The following is a 16837-nucleotide window of genomic DNA, read 5'->3' as shown; positions in this document are numbered from 1 at the left end:
AATCCTTTTTAAGTACCATGTTTCTCCCCCCACACACTTTCTTTTTCTCTTTAAAACTGTAACTACCTATAATTCTAAGAAAAGAAATGTATCCAAATCAATTTCTGGTAAATGCTTAATTGGTCAGTCTATAATCGTAATGCAAGATACGACCTCATAGTCTATTTAAAAAAAAAAAATGCCAAGCTTTGTCTTAGAAACAGTTTGGCTTCAAGCACTGGCTTTCATGCATCAAATAGTGTAGAGAACAAAAAGCTGACTTTGCCAAGAGAGTTTCAGCAGCGTGAGAAACTCAATACATTCTTCATCCAGAAGTTGTAGGAAGCAATATATTTTTTTTCCTCAGTAGATTTTTTTTTAATGAGAAAGCCAAGACTTCTCAAATGAGTCATACCCCAGTAACTAAGTATTTTCCCATGTAACTTTCTTAAAGTAAAGTTTGAACTTCAAGCTCATAAAAGTGAAATTCATGTAATTTATATCACTGGGTTGAGATGAGAGGATCAAAGTAAAGTAATGATGTTTAAGGATAACATATCTTACAAGCTGGATTTTTGAAGTGTTCCTTTTGTTTTAAATTATTGCTATCACATCAAACTCCTTTCACTGAATAACATTCATTCAGGTTAACACTTTGGCCAAGACAGTATAAACCTGAATGACTGTTGATGTTCACTGGAGATATTTACCAAAATTCAATATTCTAAACCTTTTTTTTTTTTTTAAGATTTTATTTATTTATTTGACCGAGAGAGGGAGATCACAAGTAGGTAGAGAGGCAGGCAGAGACATAAGGGGAAGCAGGCTCACTGCCACGCAGAGAGCCCGATACAGGACTCCATCCCAGGACCCTGAGATCATGACCTGAGCCGAAGGCAGAGGCTTAACCCACTGAGACACCCAGGCATCAATATTCAATATTCTAAAAAAACAATGTTTCACATTTCAAATCTTAGTATACTATTAAGGCACTTTGGGTACGGATTAGTCAAACTCCAAAAGGCAAGACTGATCATGTGTTTTTCTGGAAATGATTTCAACTTTATATTCAGGAAGCTCTAATTTCATATATTAGGAGTACCACTTACTAGATGTGTGATCATAATCAGTCTACTTAATTCTCCATAATGTTCTCTTCTCACCCTAAAATGGGATTATTTTGTCAATAGGCACAGATAATATGTTTTAGTTCACTTTCCAACTCCATTTGTTTGGTAAGATAGCTAGAATCCAATATCATGAAAGTTTTTCTGAGTAAGAAGGAATCAAGTTGTTGGTGACTATCTCTGACTATCCACAGACTTGGTAACACGAAAATACAGATTTACTGATAATGTTTTATTTCAAAAACTTTGAATACAAAATAATATAATACTTCTGTAACCTACAATGAGTAGACATGGACACAGGGAAGAGAGAAACATTTATTGAGTAGAATGATAGAAAGAAATACTGCTCAATGATGTCTGTTATCCTTTCTCAGAAATAAGAGAAACTACAGTGCTGTAGGCCCATATGATTATGACCAAGGGCAAGAGAAAAAAGTGAAGTGTGTCTCTAGGGCTGCAGAAATAGTAATTCCATGTGTAATTTTCCTGTCTACCACATCCTCCAAGATCTGACTGTGGAGGCCATTGTTCAGGCAACAAAGTCAAAAGGACAAAACAGTCTTGTGTAATGAGTCACTGAATGGTGGACAGAGTCAACCAAACCCTTGGTGGTCTTTATAGACATGAGAAATAAAATTACGTTGTGTTTGCCATTGAAATCTGGAGTTGTACCATGACCTGATCTACCTTGATTACTATGGAAAATGATCAAATGATAACTCACATCCATAAGTCTACATGACATTTCTGAAGTATCAATTTGCTAATAGCAGAAAAGAGAAAAATTAAGCTGGAACTATGAAATCTTTCATTGAATTTAATGTGAAATTATGTCATTATAATGATATTTATATCTCCACTTTACATAATAGTGGCAGAGGTTTAATGTTGTCTACTGCCCTCCCATCTGACTGAGTGGTAAACCCTGTCAAGCTGAAGCCAAAATGGGGGCCATGTTCACCTCATTAGTGAATTATCTGGTAGTTGACAATGGCCCAATTCAGATGAACATGAAGGTCATTCCTGGGGATGACTAGGAATGCTATTCCTACTCATTCATAATGACTGGCAGGGAAAGAAACATCTCTCTTGTTCTGAGAAACTTTGCCACGTTCAGAGAATGTTTCTAAAACTAATCATGAGTAAAGATAGATTAAGGAAAAAGCCAGCTCAGCAAGAAGAGTAGGGGAGGTCTTCTGAGCCCCAGAAAGAAATGTTCTATATGGATAGGTTAGCTAACACTTGGTGGAGACCAAATCATCCTCACTGATACACCAAGCCCCATATAGATAGTGATAGGAGAGTCTATTTAAAAGTGGGATAATTTCACTTGTGCTTCCAAAACATTGAGTTTTTTTGTTTGACTCAGCAGCAAAATGAACATTTTTTAATTTATTTGCTTTATCTTGTCCTCAACACATTAATGTATTTTTTTTAAAAAAATTCCTCTCTACAGGTCTTCTATAAGAATCACCAAATAATTTCAAATGCCTGAAAAATGGATTGGCTCAAAAATCTATTGCTTGCGTATATTTTTTAAATGACTAAACTGTACTTTTCTCACTTCACCCCCAAGAAGCTCTAACTGGATGCATAAAGCATAATGTATATTGCGTTTATCCCCAATAGAAAGAATTGTACTCTATAAAAAGATGAAAGTCAGGCAGAGATAATTAACTTTGCTTTTACAAAGTCTCCCAGACTCCATATTAAACTATCATATAACTACTGAATTAACTAAAATGTGTCACATCCTCTATCTTGGTATGAAAAATTTTATGCATTGGCTTTTGTTAATAACAATTTCTCTTTAATGTTGAAGGCTAATATTTAGAGTGATGCATAGTAGATGTTTCTCCTTAATTAAAAAAAATCCAAGCTATATAACTTAGATGATTATTTCTGCTTCAACATTGTGTAAAATATGTCTTTGCCTTCCAATGATTACACTTTTAACTCAATGATATAAATTTACAACAAATCTAATAACACCCATCCTAAAACAAGCACAGAAATAAAGATAACTTCATACAGAATGGAATTAGTTAGACTTGATACCAGCATATGTGTCTGATATTGACATTACATTAAGTTTTGCAATTATGTAGTCATGGTCCAAAACAAGAAATGGGTCAAAGCCTCTCTACTCTAAACTTTCGCTGTTTAACACTTTTTCTTAGGGATTTGAAATTAGAGTATGGGATGGGTACATGTGGATGAGGCAACTTTCTGTCCATCCTTCTATTTTTCTCCCACTCCCAGAATCTACTGTACATTACAAAGACTTTATTCTTTTCTCTTCTGTCTGACTGGAAACTCTTATGTCATGCCTTTCTCCTTCTGGATGTTTTTAATCCTCTTCCTTGTGTCCATACTAAAGGATTGGCTATAGGCCAACAAGTTCCAGGAGGAAAAAGGAAAGATAGATTAGTTTAACATTTTCAAAATATTGTACTATTTATATAAGTAAAAAATGTTTTATATATTTTTTTCACTGAAGAAAAAATTGTGAAAACAAATGAAAAATATAAACTTGAACAAAATTACTCAGATTCTCATCACTCTAAAATAATGACTGTTAACATTTGGGTATATATATATTTTTTAGCACTTTTCCTAATCATATTTATTTTAATGGGATCATATTACAAACATTGTTTTTTTTTTACCTTATTTGACTTATCTTACATTATGTTATGAAGAACTTTCTATGTCAATGGAAAATAAATCTACATCAGAATTTCAATGGTTAAATAATATTCCATTTTTTGAAGTATAATAACTTGCTTAACCAGATTCCTATGTATTTTTCCTTATAATGAATGTTGGTACATGTTTGTCGTTGTTGATGTATTTGGTTATTTTCTTTAGGGTCAGTTCTTGGGTTTGGTATTATGAGAGTGAAAGGAAGTGCATATTTTGACAAGATTTTTTTAATAAGATTATTTTTTTAAATTGGACAGCAAGCAATCAAAGTTCTAGGAAATGAACTTTGCCAAGTAAAGGTTAATAGACCACACTTTAAACCTAGGATGACTATCTATCTAGGAACCTCTTGCCTTTGTAGATTTCTCTCCTTCCACTTTTGACAAATTATTTTAAATGAATATTCTATGATCTGTATGAAGTACATATTCAACTTCACAGATGATTAATTACATATAGATCTTAACCAGTGACCAGCAGCCCAATCAGGGTGTTCAGTAGTCATTGCTGGAAAGTTGCATCCTCATCTTAATAGATTGCTGTAATTTAGCACTTGATTAACATGGAAAATGCCTAGACTGCTCTTCAGACACAGGCAATGGTGTACTGATAAACTGGATTCCTGAAAAAAAAAAAATACTCTGATTTTTAGCATTTGACAATTTCTGTGGTATAAACACTCCCACCATGGCCTATTTTAAGGTACCAAATGATTTGAAAATTTCTTCAATATTCAACAGGCAACTTTCATATGCCACATGAGACTGGTAAAGCCCACCACTGGCCTCAGAAGACATCCTAAGCTTGGTCACAGGACTCTCTCCATAATCTGAGCAGTCCTATTCCATGTTGGAGTGTTCAGTGGCTAAACACTGTCAAAAAATCATTCACCTTTCTCTGTGCCTTTTTCTCTTTGTTTTCCTGACTTATATTTGGTAACAAAGAATCTACATAAACTTGCTTTTAGACATAAAGTCTAGGACATCCTAACTAATAGCCAACTTTCCCTTCAGAGTTGGAACATTGAATACCAAAAATCATAATAGTGGTATTACCTGGGGGGTCTTTTCTCCATGCTGCCACAGGAATGATTAACACTAAATCTTGGTGAAGAATAGAATCTGGCTGCAAACTAAGTATCTTTCTTAAGACACCTAACAACTATCCTATTTAGTATCTGGGTTAGTAAACAGTATGGATTATTATTATAAACAATATGGGTGGGCGCCTGGGTGGCTCAGAGGGTTAAGCCGCTGCCTTCGGCTCAGGTCATGATTCTAGGGTCCTGGGATCGAGCCCCACATCGGGCTGTCTGCTCAGCAGGGAGCCTGCTTCCTCCTCTCTCTCTCTCTGCCTGCCTCTCTATCTGTTTGTGATCTCTGTCTGTCAAATAAATAAAATCTTTAAAAACAAACAAACAAAAAAACAAAAACAAAAACAATATGGGTTATTAATCCTACTCCGAAATTGAGACATTGCTTATAAAAATACTTGGTAAGCTATAAAGAGAACAGCACCATCAGTTTTTAATTCATTTCTGTAGTCTTGATTCTCTTTGATTTTTTTCCCCCTGTGAGAGTCTAAATTCCTGCTTTGTTCTCTCTAAAATTTGAGAGAGTGCTAAAAATCCACTTTTTTTTTTTTTTGCTAAAATCAATTTGCTAAAAATCTATCACCCATTAGGGAGTGCTAAAATTATAACCACTACATTTCAGTTTCACTTGGTTCCATAGACTGCATGTTTGCAAAAAAGTAAGTTGAATCATTCATCTCCCTGAGTTTACAGCTTTTAAATGATTATTGTAATGGCTATTGTTCACATGCGCTGAAAATTATAAAATTGTTGGATTTATTCAAATTCCATTTCCAAAAATGTCTCCCAATCATTGTCTTTGTGCTTAATTAAATTCAGTTGTTTTTCAATTTTTCTTTTCTTTTCTTTTTTTTTTTTTTTTGGCCCACTATACTAAAGTTGAGATTGAAATCTGTTTTTATTTTTATTTGATGCTGGAGGAGCAAGCTATCAGCATATGTCAAATCTAAAGCAAAATCTATCCATCAATACACACATGTGATTTTGCAAGATGCCTCAAACTGTTTACATTCCTGAAGAGGAGAGAAAAGGGAATCTACAAAAATTACTTTTGCTGCAAGAGGAATACATGCAAGTTGAAAGGATTTCATGATAACAAAAGCCTCGCAAAAAAGGACTGGACGTGGTCCAGGTTTTAGGAATTTGCAGATATAAAGAGTTAGTTATCTTCTCCTCTAGCTCTGCAATGTGTAGTGTGAAAATATTTGCTGTCAGGAGGAAAAAAAAAGTTGGAATGCATAGATTTCACTGACAGGGAGAGACCAAGAAATCCTTCCACTTTTTGTCTTCATAGTTCTGCCTTTTACTCAATGTTTGTAATATGACAAAACCATTGGTTTTTATCCACCCATCTTCCCTCACCCCCACCACATTTGTGGGACTCCTGCAAGTATCTTGTTCTCTTGGCATGCAGTTCACTATTAAGACATGCTGTGCCAGCTCCGCTTGGTTGGATTCATAACACGAAGCAGTTTGATTTTGCATAGCTGATAGGCTACTCTTTCTTATTCTTTATTTTCCCCCAAAATTTCATCAAGTTTTAGGCAAAAAAGCATATGAGGTAATATAACACATATGCCAGTAAGATATTAATTTCTAAAAAATGCATCCCAAACATTTGAGAGTGTTGCAGGAACACTTTCTCAGTTAACTCCCCAAAGGGTGTAACAACAACTAAGTGTGTCTGTAAAAAGTCGTTTGTAAAGCATGTATTACATTGTGTTCAGATGAATGTGGTTTCAGGAATGTTCTTTGAGCACATTATGCAAATATAAGTGTCTCAATCTCAGGATTTGTCATGAACGTCCACTCCTCAAAAGAAAACATTTCAAATACTCAGAATCGTATCATTTAGGTAGTGAGATAGTTGGAAATCTTAATACCTTTATGTCAGCAGAAAAATACTTCAGCCCCATTCCTTAGCTTTAATTAACACTGGTTTCCCAACATTCTTATTAATTTATGTTAGGCAGACATTGGAACTTAAGCAAAACTTGTGTTCAGAAAGGGTGGACAAATCTTGACTCCATTAGAAAAAGCAATTTGATAAGCAGCTGTGTGCTAGTTGCTTCTTAAGTCTCTTGTATAGGAGACATTTATGTAACTTTGAGATTTGGAATGGTTGTTGAAATTTTCCTGGGTTGTCCAATGAGGAAAAAATATGGAGTAGTCATAGGGGTGGTGTATGGGAAGAAGAGGAATTGTCCTCTGCTCTTTGCCCAGATGAGCCAGCAGGAGAGATCAATGCCCAGAATTGCCCCCTAGCAAAGTCTGGGGACAAATCATTTTCACATTAAGGCCCTTGAAGACCTAATCTGATTTGAGGTTCTCTATTTCGCTCTCATAAATCTGTAATTGGAAGACCACTAATTGTTAATATTTATAGTTTGCAAATACCTATGATTGGGGCCTTCTGTGTTGAAACTGTAAGCTCCACCTGGCAGAGCTCTTCAGTCACTGGCCTTGGCTTTTTTTTTTTTACCCCCAAATCTACCTCCATATTAATCCATTCTTTTCTGTTATTTTGCTGTGGTTTCCAGGGACGTTCCCCAGAGAGAGATTGACTGCTATTTCATCTCTTTTATCCACACCAAGGTTCCTGATCGGGCTCAGATTGTCTGCTTAGGGGCATATGTGTAGTCCTCGTCCAAGAATCTGAAGCCTGCATTCTCATTATTGTTCCTGTTGATAATGAAGAGTTTAAAATCTCAGCAACTTTCAGATAAATTTCACATAAACCAACACCAGCATTTTTGTGCCTCATGGATTTTCATGTATGTGAAGGATTTTTCCTTTTTGAAACAACTAAATTATAGAGGAAAAGAGCACAAGCAGGGGTAGCAACAGGCAGAGGGAGAAGCAGGGCCCCAGTTAAGCAAAGATCCCAGTGCAGGACTCAGTCGCAGGACCCTGGAATCATGGCTTGAGCTGAAGGCAGCCACTTAGCCAGCTGAGCTACCCAGGCATCCTAACAGTTTTTATTTTTTTTAATAAATGACCTATAATCACACATGGATGAATTCTATAATTTTTAGAGACTTTGTTTGCATGTATTTGCTCGTATTACCAAAACCACCGCCCAGTTTGACAGACCATTTATGGTGTTGCAAAAGTCATTTGCTTTATTTATTTATTTATTTATTTATTTATTTTTAAGATTTTATTTATTTATTTGAGAGAGAGACAGTGAGAGAGAGCATGAGAGGCAAGAAGGTCAGAGGGATAAGCAGACTCCCCATGGAGCTGGCAGCCCGATGCGGGACTCGACCCCAGGACTCTGGGACCTTGACCTGAGCCAAAGGCAGTTGCTTAACCAACTGAGCCACCCAGGCGCCCCGAGTCATTTGCTTTAGTACGAGCTGAGAAGGTAATCTGGTTGCTGGGGGGTTTAACCACTGATTTATCACTAGAACTATAATGAATTCCACAAAGATAATTATCTTCAATGTACCAAGTTATAATGAAAACTACAAATAGCTGTATAAATTTTACCTTATCATTGTTGTCTTAAATTCTTTATTCATTGATATTTTCTCTTAAAATACTTTAAGTTTACATCCAGAAATGTATTTTTGATCACTATAATCTGAAAGCATATGTGTATATAGATTAATTTCATTTCATTCCAAAAAGTATTTAAAGAAACACATTAAAATATTCATTTAATTAGAAAAGTATTTATTTTTTGTGTATTTACTATGTGTACTAGACAGCAGGAGAGTTAGAAAGATGATGAGGGCTAATCCTTGGAAAGTCAGATTATGAGTTTTTTGTTATATCAATTGTTAATATAAGAATTGTGAACATTTTTTAAGAGAAAAATTACATAATTGGAGAAATGTTTTAGAAATAGAAATGTTAGAAATGTTTTAGAAAGAGTCAGAAAAATATGTTGGATTTAAAATGAATAATGAACGAAAGGCAGAAGTTGGGGAAATTAGTTAATTTTTAAGTTACACTGTGTGCATTTGTTTAAATATTTATGTGTATTAACATATTTATTCCTCCCAACAAGCATGCCATGTTGGCATGTGGATTTTCATTAACATTTTATGCATACAGGCGCAGATGCAGAGAAGTTAAGAGATTAGACTAATATCACAAATATAGTTAAGAGAGTAGGATAGGTTTAAAATCAATGAGTTGAGCTCCAGACCCTGTGCATTTAACTACAACTTTAAAATCATTCAAGGTTAAGGAAGCAGTGGGTGTGGAAAGAAAGGATCAGCTGAGTAAAACAGAACTTTATCATTTTACCTATTGTCAGTTGAAGAGAAACTGGTTGAAAGAGTAAAAGATAGTATAATGTTCGAACCTGGTACATGAGAGATTCATCTTCTATATAAGGCAGAAGAAAATAAGTTTTGATGTGGCAACTTGTAAAATGTTCACAGAGCGATAAGTTAAAACATTCAGAGGAAGCCGTTTTGGAGGATTTGAACCCTGAGAGGCTAGTGTCTGGAATAGAAATCAACCAGCATGCATCCAGAACATAGCCAAACACAATTTCCTGCACTTAACCAACAGGTTAGCCTATAATCAGAGTAGCCAGTATTTGCACAGTGAAGTCAGAAGTGAGGCAATCACAATGAAAGGTTTCTGGGCTTAGATTTCTCACTGATTTCTCACTGATCAAAAGATTTTAACATACTGAGTCATCCTAGGAAATTGGGGTAAGGTTTAGGCCTACTTCTATCCAGGGCTGTGTAATTATTGCTCTGTGTAATTGTTTTAATAAGCTTCTATTTTTGCCCATAGAAAATTTATATCTGAATTGTGCTTCTGTGATTTTTGTTAATCACATTCTAATTTGTTGGTGAAAAACCAATAAATGCATGGAGAGATTGCTAAAGTACAAATGTGTCCTAGAGATGAAAACACAACTTTGACAAATGAAGATAAATTACACAGAAAATATGAACTTCTGCAGAAGAGACTGTGTTTGGGGAGGGGAGAGGTTGGTAAGGGTAAGACCGTCCTCTTGCAAGATCTCCCTCCAACATCTTAGAGACTGAGATCAGCTCCTAATATAATAAGAAACCAAACAAACAAGTGAAACACATATTAGTAAGTGGAAAAAGATGGGTAAAGTATTTAATGGAATTTTAAAGCTGTGGTAAAGCATGCTCATAGTAACTTAAGGATCCTGGTTTACCCGATATTATATAATACATGCCCTGTAAAATGCTGCTTACAGTCAGTCATTGAAGATTTGCATGTTGATTAAAGTAGCGGTCAATCAAGCTTCCTGGAAAAGTAAAGACAACTGAGTTTAGGAAGAGGTAGTAAGATAAGAAGTCTTATCTCAAGTAGCTGATATACTGCAATACAAATATGGCACACATTAAACATTTGATGATTAGTTGCCCGAACAACCAAGCAAATGAATAAATGAAAGAATGAGGAAAATGATGAATGGCTGGTTGGGTTGTTTAGATGATAGAGTAGAGGAATAGGATAGTAAAAAGGAATGTGACCAAATAAGCATGTAAGTACAATGCAAACTACAAATCTTAAATACAAGAAAAGAAATAAAATTGGAAAAATATAGGATTGATCTTATTTAAGTTTAGTAACAGATTTTCAGTGTAATGCTCCTTTAGCTTAATCATTTCAACATGTCAAATTAATGAAAGTGCATTAGGAAATAATTGGTTATAACTCTAAGATCCCATTTATTCTTCCCTAATTATTTCTCAGAGGACCTAAAATAATTGTACTTCCATTTCAACTAATGCCTCTCTTGGAAATGCCTAACTAATGCCTCTCTTGGCAATGCTTAGTAAATATAATCAACTATTTATTCTAGTTTAAAAAATATTTTTATAGACATAATACATGTTGATTGTACAAAATATATTTACTTTATAAAACCATACATCAGAAAGCGGAAGCTAAAACAAGATAAAGCTAAAGTAGAAATATTTGTACTGTTAAAATCTTTTCCAATATTCCAACTTCAGTGAACTAACCAAACACAATTAACTTTGGTTTGAGGGTTCGCTCTCTGTTAACAATAAGATCCTGGTGTTCGTGCAAAAGTATTACGCCAGTATTGTGTTTTCGTTCATTCCAACCACTATAACAAACTACCATAAACTGGGTGGCTTACAAACAAAAGACATTTATTTCTCACAGTTCTGGAAGCTAGGAAGTCCAATATCAAGGCATAGGAGGATTCCGTGTCTGGTTAAGAGCAGCTTCCTGGTTCACAAACGGCATCTTTTCATTTTTGCTGTGTCCTCACATGGCAGAAACAGGTGAGGGAGATCTCTGGAATCTATTTTATAAGGGCACTAATCCCATTTATGAGGGCTCTGACTTCGTGACCTGATCACCCCATAGAGTTCCCATGTACAAATAGTATCACATTAGGGATTAGGTTTCAACATGTGAATTTTGGGGAACATAGAGTCTGTAGCATTGTATCAGACAGAATCATAGGCTGTCATCCTTTTAATTTTTGTGTGCACTTCTGACTGAAAAAAAAAAAATCCTGATGTTCTCTTTTAAAAGAAGAAATTGAACTAGATTGTGAGATTGTAGTGGTAATAAGACTGATCCCACAAAGGAAAGAAAGACTTATTTCAAGAGATTAGACACAGTTTCACTTACTATTAATTTGATATAGCAAATATTATTATCTGTAAGCTTGGTACTCAGTGAACTAACTGAAATGAATCCCATTTTTTCTCTACTGACTCATATAAATTCCAATCTTTGTGAAATACACCAATTGTAATTTGATGTGGTTACTATTTACCTTTAGGATAATTGTAACCTTATCCTGACAGAATTCCTTAAAAATGAAAAGAGAATATTTTATGTGTTCTCCATTTGATAGGTAAGATTTTATTAGTAGAGCCTGTAATTATCTATCTATGCTGATTATCACAGTTTACTATAGAGTGGCATTTTCTTTTTCTGGAGATAAAGCATTATGATGAAAAAGAACCTCTGGATGTACCTTTTTATTTCTTGCTTAGTAGTTGATCTGAAATGGGGAAAACTTTATTAATCACAGCAGCTACTGGGGACCTGATTTAATGCAAAAGCTAGACCAAGGGGGAACAAAAAAGCCATGCCCAATCCAATGACCTGAATACCTTATATATTAGAAAAAGACACAGTCTACCAAATTAAAAAAACAAAAAACAAAAAACAAAAAACAAAAAACAAACAAACAAACAAAAAAAACTAAGTCCTTAGAGAAATTGAAACTCACAGAAAACATAAACCAAAGTGTTTTATATTGGGGATTCCATCTTTGATTAAATATATCTAATGATGTTTATGCAGTGGCTTGTAAATGCATGCTCAAAACCCTTAAAATAAAGGTTAGAGGACAACATTTCACGTTACTAAGTTGCCTTTATTGAAAGAAGCATCAAACAGTGATGTCAAATACTCAAGTGCCAATGATTTCTTTCAAGCAGCTGACCTACTTTCTTTAGAACAAGGCTCCAGTTTGCCCAAACGCTTGTTATTTAGGTTTTAGGAACAAAAAAATAGTCACTTCTGGTTTTTGTTCATAGTTAGAGAACTTATATCAGGTTTTTTTTTTTTTAAAGATTTGTTTATTTAGAGAGAGACAGAGAGAGAGAAAGTATGTGTGTGCAAGTGGGGGATGGGGCAGAGGGAGAGGAGAGGGAGCATCCCAAAAAGACTCACTGCTGAGTGCACAGCCCTACAGGCTTGATCCTATGACTCATGAAATCATAATCTGAGCTGAAAACAAGAGTTAGACATTTAACTGAGTGAGCCACCCAGGTGCACCTCACAGTATTTTTGTTTGTTCTCTTTTTCCTCACCTGCAATTATAAAATAATTGTGTGGAAAGCAAATGGTGTGGTGGAAAGCATTTATAAAATAAGCGGGGAGAATGGAAAGTCAAACATCAAATTTATCGGGAGAAGTTTAGAAATGATTTGTTACATCTTAACTATCTCAGCATTACACAATGACATAAGTGTCACACAATAACTGGTTGAAAATGCTGAAAATACATGTTAACACTTTCTTTTCTAAATTTTGTTTTCTTTCATGCCTGATGTTAGGAAGTTTGATCAAGAACTGTTACACTGACATCATGGGGAAAGATCTAAGACATAGGTAACTACACTTCTGGAAGGTGTCTACTTTGAGGATAATATAAATGAGGTGTTTTTAAAAAAATTGACTCCTGGGGAACCTGCGTGGCTCAGTTGGTTAAACATCTGACTCTTGATTTCAGGTCAGATCATGATCTCAGTGTGCTGGAATTTGAGTCCACATTGGTCTATAAGCTCAGGTTGGAGTCTGCTTGAGAGTCTCTCCCTCTTCCACTCCTTCTGCTCTGTTGTTCTCTCTGTTTCTCTCTCTCTGTGTCAAATAAATGCAACTTTAAAAATAATAAAAATATAAAATAAAAAAGTTGATTCCAATATTGAAGTCAATACCATCATATGAGGGTTATATATTTAAAGTTGAACTTCCCTATTGATGTTCACATAATAACATAAAACTCTCTATTCTTAGGAAGATCAGAAAGAAATTCCCTCCGGGAAATGATAAAACATTTTTTTTCTATTTTTGCTATGTTTTTCAAATTTAAAAATCCATCTGTTTATGAAAGTCACTATGTATATACTTACTCCTACCAGAATCTGTACCTTGCACATTTGGTAGAAAAGAAATTGAAAGGGAACTCCATGGATCTCTATGTGAGTGTATGTGTATGAATATATAACCACAATTTTTAATTACATGGTTTATGGCAGTATTTTTAGACATCATGTTTTTCAGCTGTTGGAATATTTACTGGAACCAAGTTATATGAAATTAAATAGTGATTTTTTCGGAAAAAACCTTCCAGGGATGAAAGTATATAAATGTAGTGGACATCAATAAGTAAAGTAAATGTGGAAGGAAGTCCAAGATAGCCTTGGAAGTTAAATCATTTGAAAATTCAGGTGAAAGCAAAGAGTAATAGGAATGAGAACCAGGACACAAAATAATAAATACATAAACATTTTGGAAATAATAAGAACAAAGAAAGAGAGGGAAAAAAGGAAAGGAATCCAATTTAATGGTACCGCCACTATTAACACCATGTATAAATAAACTTTACTTTCAAGCATTTGACAGACAGAGATCACAAGTAGGCAGAGCGGCAGGCAGAGAGAGAGGAAGAAACAGGTTCCCTGCTGAGCAGAGAGCCCAATGTGGGACTCGATCCCAGGACCCTGAGATCCACCCAGGCGCCCCTGCACAAGTCGTCTTAAGGCGGTGCTTATTCCTACACATTTATTCTCTAAAGGAAAATTCCTGTTCTATTGCTGAATTTCTAAAAGAATTCAGTTTGACAGTAACACTTCATTATTCTTGCTTAACTTGTGAGTCAGAAAACTTAGAACTGAGGATATGGTTCTTTTAAAAAGATAATTAGAAATTAAATATGAAATGCATTTAAGAATTTCTTTTTGGGGTGCCTGGGTGGCTCAGTGGGTTAAAGCTTCTGCCTTTGGCTCAGGTCATGATCCCAGAGTCCTGGGATCAAGCCCCGCATTGGGCTCTCTGCTCACAGGGAGCCTGCTTCCTCCTCTCTCTCTGCCTGCCTCTGCCTACTTGTGATCTCTGTCTGTCAAATAAATAAATAAAATCTTAAAAAAAAAAAAAAAGAATTTCTGCTTCAGAACTTCTGAAGTGGTTGACACAGTGAGGTCATTTGAAATCCTATTTAATGGAACTCTAATGGAATATTGGGAAAATAGCACTGTCCTGCCTTCACATTGCCTTTACTTTAGTAACAGATTTATCATTGACCTTAAACATAGTTCTTGAAATGGCAACTATTAAACAGGAAACATGTATTTTCTTTCATAGTGGCAATATTTTGTTTCCTAATAATCATTTCCTAATAAATGATATTTATGACACTCACATGATGAAATTAAGATCTATGCTCGAGACAGTGTATTTTACATTAAAAAAAATGATCAGATAACAAAGCCATCAATATCATTTAGAGAAACAAATTGAGAGGATTAACAAATGGTTGATGCAGAAGGAAAAAGAGCCTTACAAAATTGCTTGTTGTTTAATAAAAGACCACTTAAAATCATTGAGGAAATTGAAAAGCCCAATCTTGAGAAAAGATTAGAACAGATTTAAACATTGCTGGCAAGTAACTAGATTATCAGAGGAAAGACCTCCTTTGAGTTAAAATCTAATGAAGACACTGATATTTCTTAACAGTATTATAGTAAGCCAACAATTATGAACGCAGATCATGACTATTTCTCCATGTAAAGGATTATCAATAATTCTTTGAGAGTGGGAATATCTAATTAAAATGTAATGTGCAAAGTTCTCTTTTCTAAATGCCACATTAAAGTAAAAAGAAACAAGGAAAATTAATTTATTTATCCAATAGTCCAAGAAATTTTCATTTGATATACAATACACTAACCTATTTGATATAAAAATTAGTTCCCTTTTTTGTGTTCTAAGTCTCTATAATCAAGAGTGCATTTTATGCCTAAAGCACATGTCAGTTTGAAAGAGTTCTACTTCAAGTGCTCACAAGTTCCGTTTGCCTAGTGGTTACTTTACCAACCATCAGAGCTATAGATCTTGAATATAGCTGTACCTCTCCCAACGACATCTTTTATTTAACTAAATTAAGTTAAAATTCAGAATTTTTTAGAAAATTTAAAGTTGTTTAGCAACAGGAAAGCCAAATTAATACAAATTAGATTAAGTGCATCAAATTTAAAGGAGAGGAAAGAAAAGGTTTCAGATAACCTAAACAGAATTTTGAAAAATACAGTTAAATAGTTCTCGTAAGTTATGATGGTGTGATATATGTGGTTATGATAACACTGTAGAGTATTATGTAAAGAACCCTTTCATTTTATTTATTTATTTGTTTATTTATTGAAAGGATGAGAGAGAGAGAGACAGAACACGAACAATGGGGAAGAGGCAGAGGGAGTGGGAGAAGAAGATCCCCCAGTGAGCAGGGAGCTTGACCTGTGCTCCATCCCAGGACCCTGAGATCATGACTTGAGTAGAAGGTGGATGCTTTACCAACTGAGCTACCCTGGTGCCCTAGAACCCTTTTGTTTTAATTTCACAAATAATCGAACACTTATCATAGGCTTGGTTATGACAATAGGTTGGTAAATCAGTAGTGTTTCTGCCCTCCAGAGTCATAAAGTCAAATAGGGAACAAAGACATTGGGTTAGTGTATTGTATTTTTGAGACAGATTAAATCTATTCTGTAAATTAGTGGAAGATGGAACAAGGTAAATCTAGTGACAATCAAGGAAAAGCAAGATCTTATTAAGTTAATCTATACTACAAGCGCTTTGTTCAGAAATGAATCCTGTAGCCCTACAATTACACCGAAATCCTTCCTGAATGGAATATTCAAAGGAATATTCCTGATTTTATGTTAGAGGAAACATAGATTTCTGTGTTGAAGGGGAAGATGCTTTCCTGGTATGTAAGATTCTTTCCAACCACACTATGGCATTGTTGAATTATTGAAGGAATTTGTCATTAGACAAATATATAATTATTGAAGGCATGTGTCATTAGAATTATTTTTACACTGTAAGTGATTTTAAAGAATTTGAATGCCATGAAATATACATAGCATCAATTCATTTGATTTAGAAAGGTCTTATTCTACTGCATTATTTCAACATCAAGAATTGGAGTATTCATTAATAATAACTGTTAATAGAACATTAATAAAACCATTTATTTTCCTCTGAGGCACTTTCACCTTGTTTCTGCCCCTGGGACTATTTCTTCTCCCCTAAACAAACACCTATTAATTTTATATCAATCATAAGTTTAGCCAAATGAGTGAGAGGAATAAAAAAGTACCGTCCTCTTTTAAACTAACAAGAAATATGCTGGAGTAGAAGGATTTTCTAC

The sequence above is a fragment of the Mustela putorius genome, unplaced genomic scaffold, assembly GCF_011764305.1.
Source record: "Mustela putorius furo isolate JIRA1106 unplaced genomic scaffold, ASM1176430v1.1 tig00000832_pilon_pilon_pilon, whole genome shotgun sequence".
NCBI classification, from domain to species: domain Eukaryota; kingdom Metazoa; phylum Chordata; class Mammalia; order Carnivora; family Mustelidae; genus Mustela; species Mustela putorius.
This window is presented reverse-complemented; position numbering follows the sequence as displayed.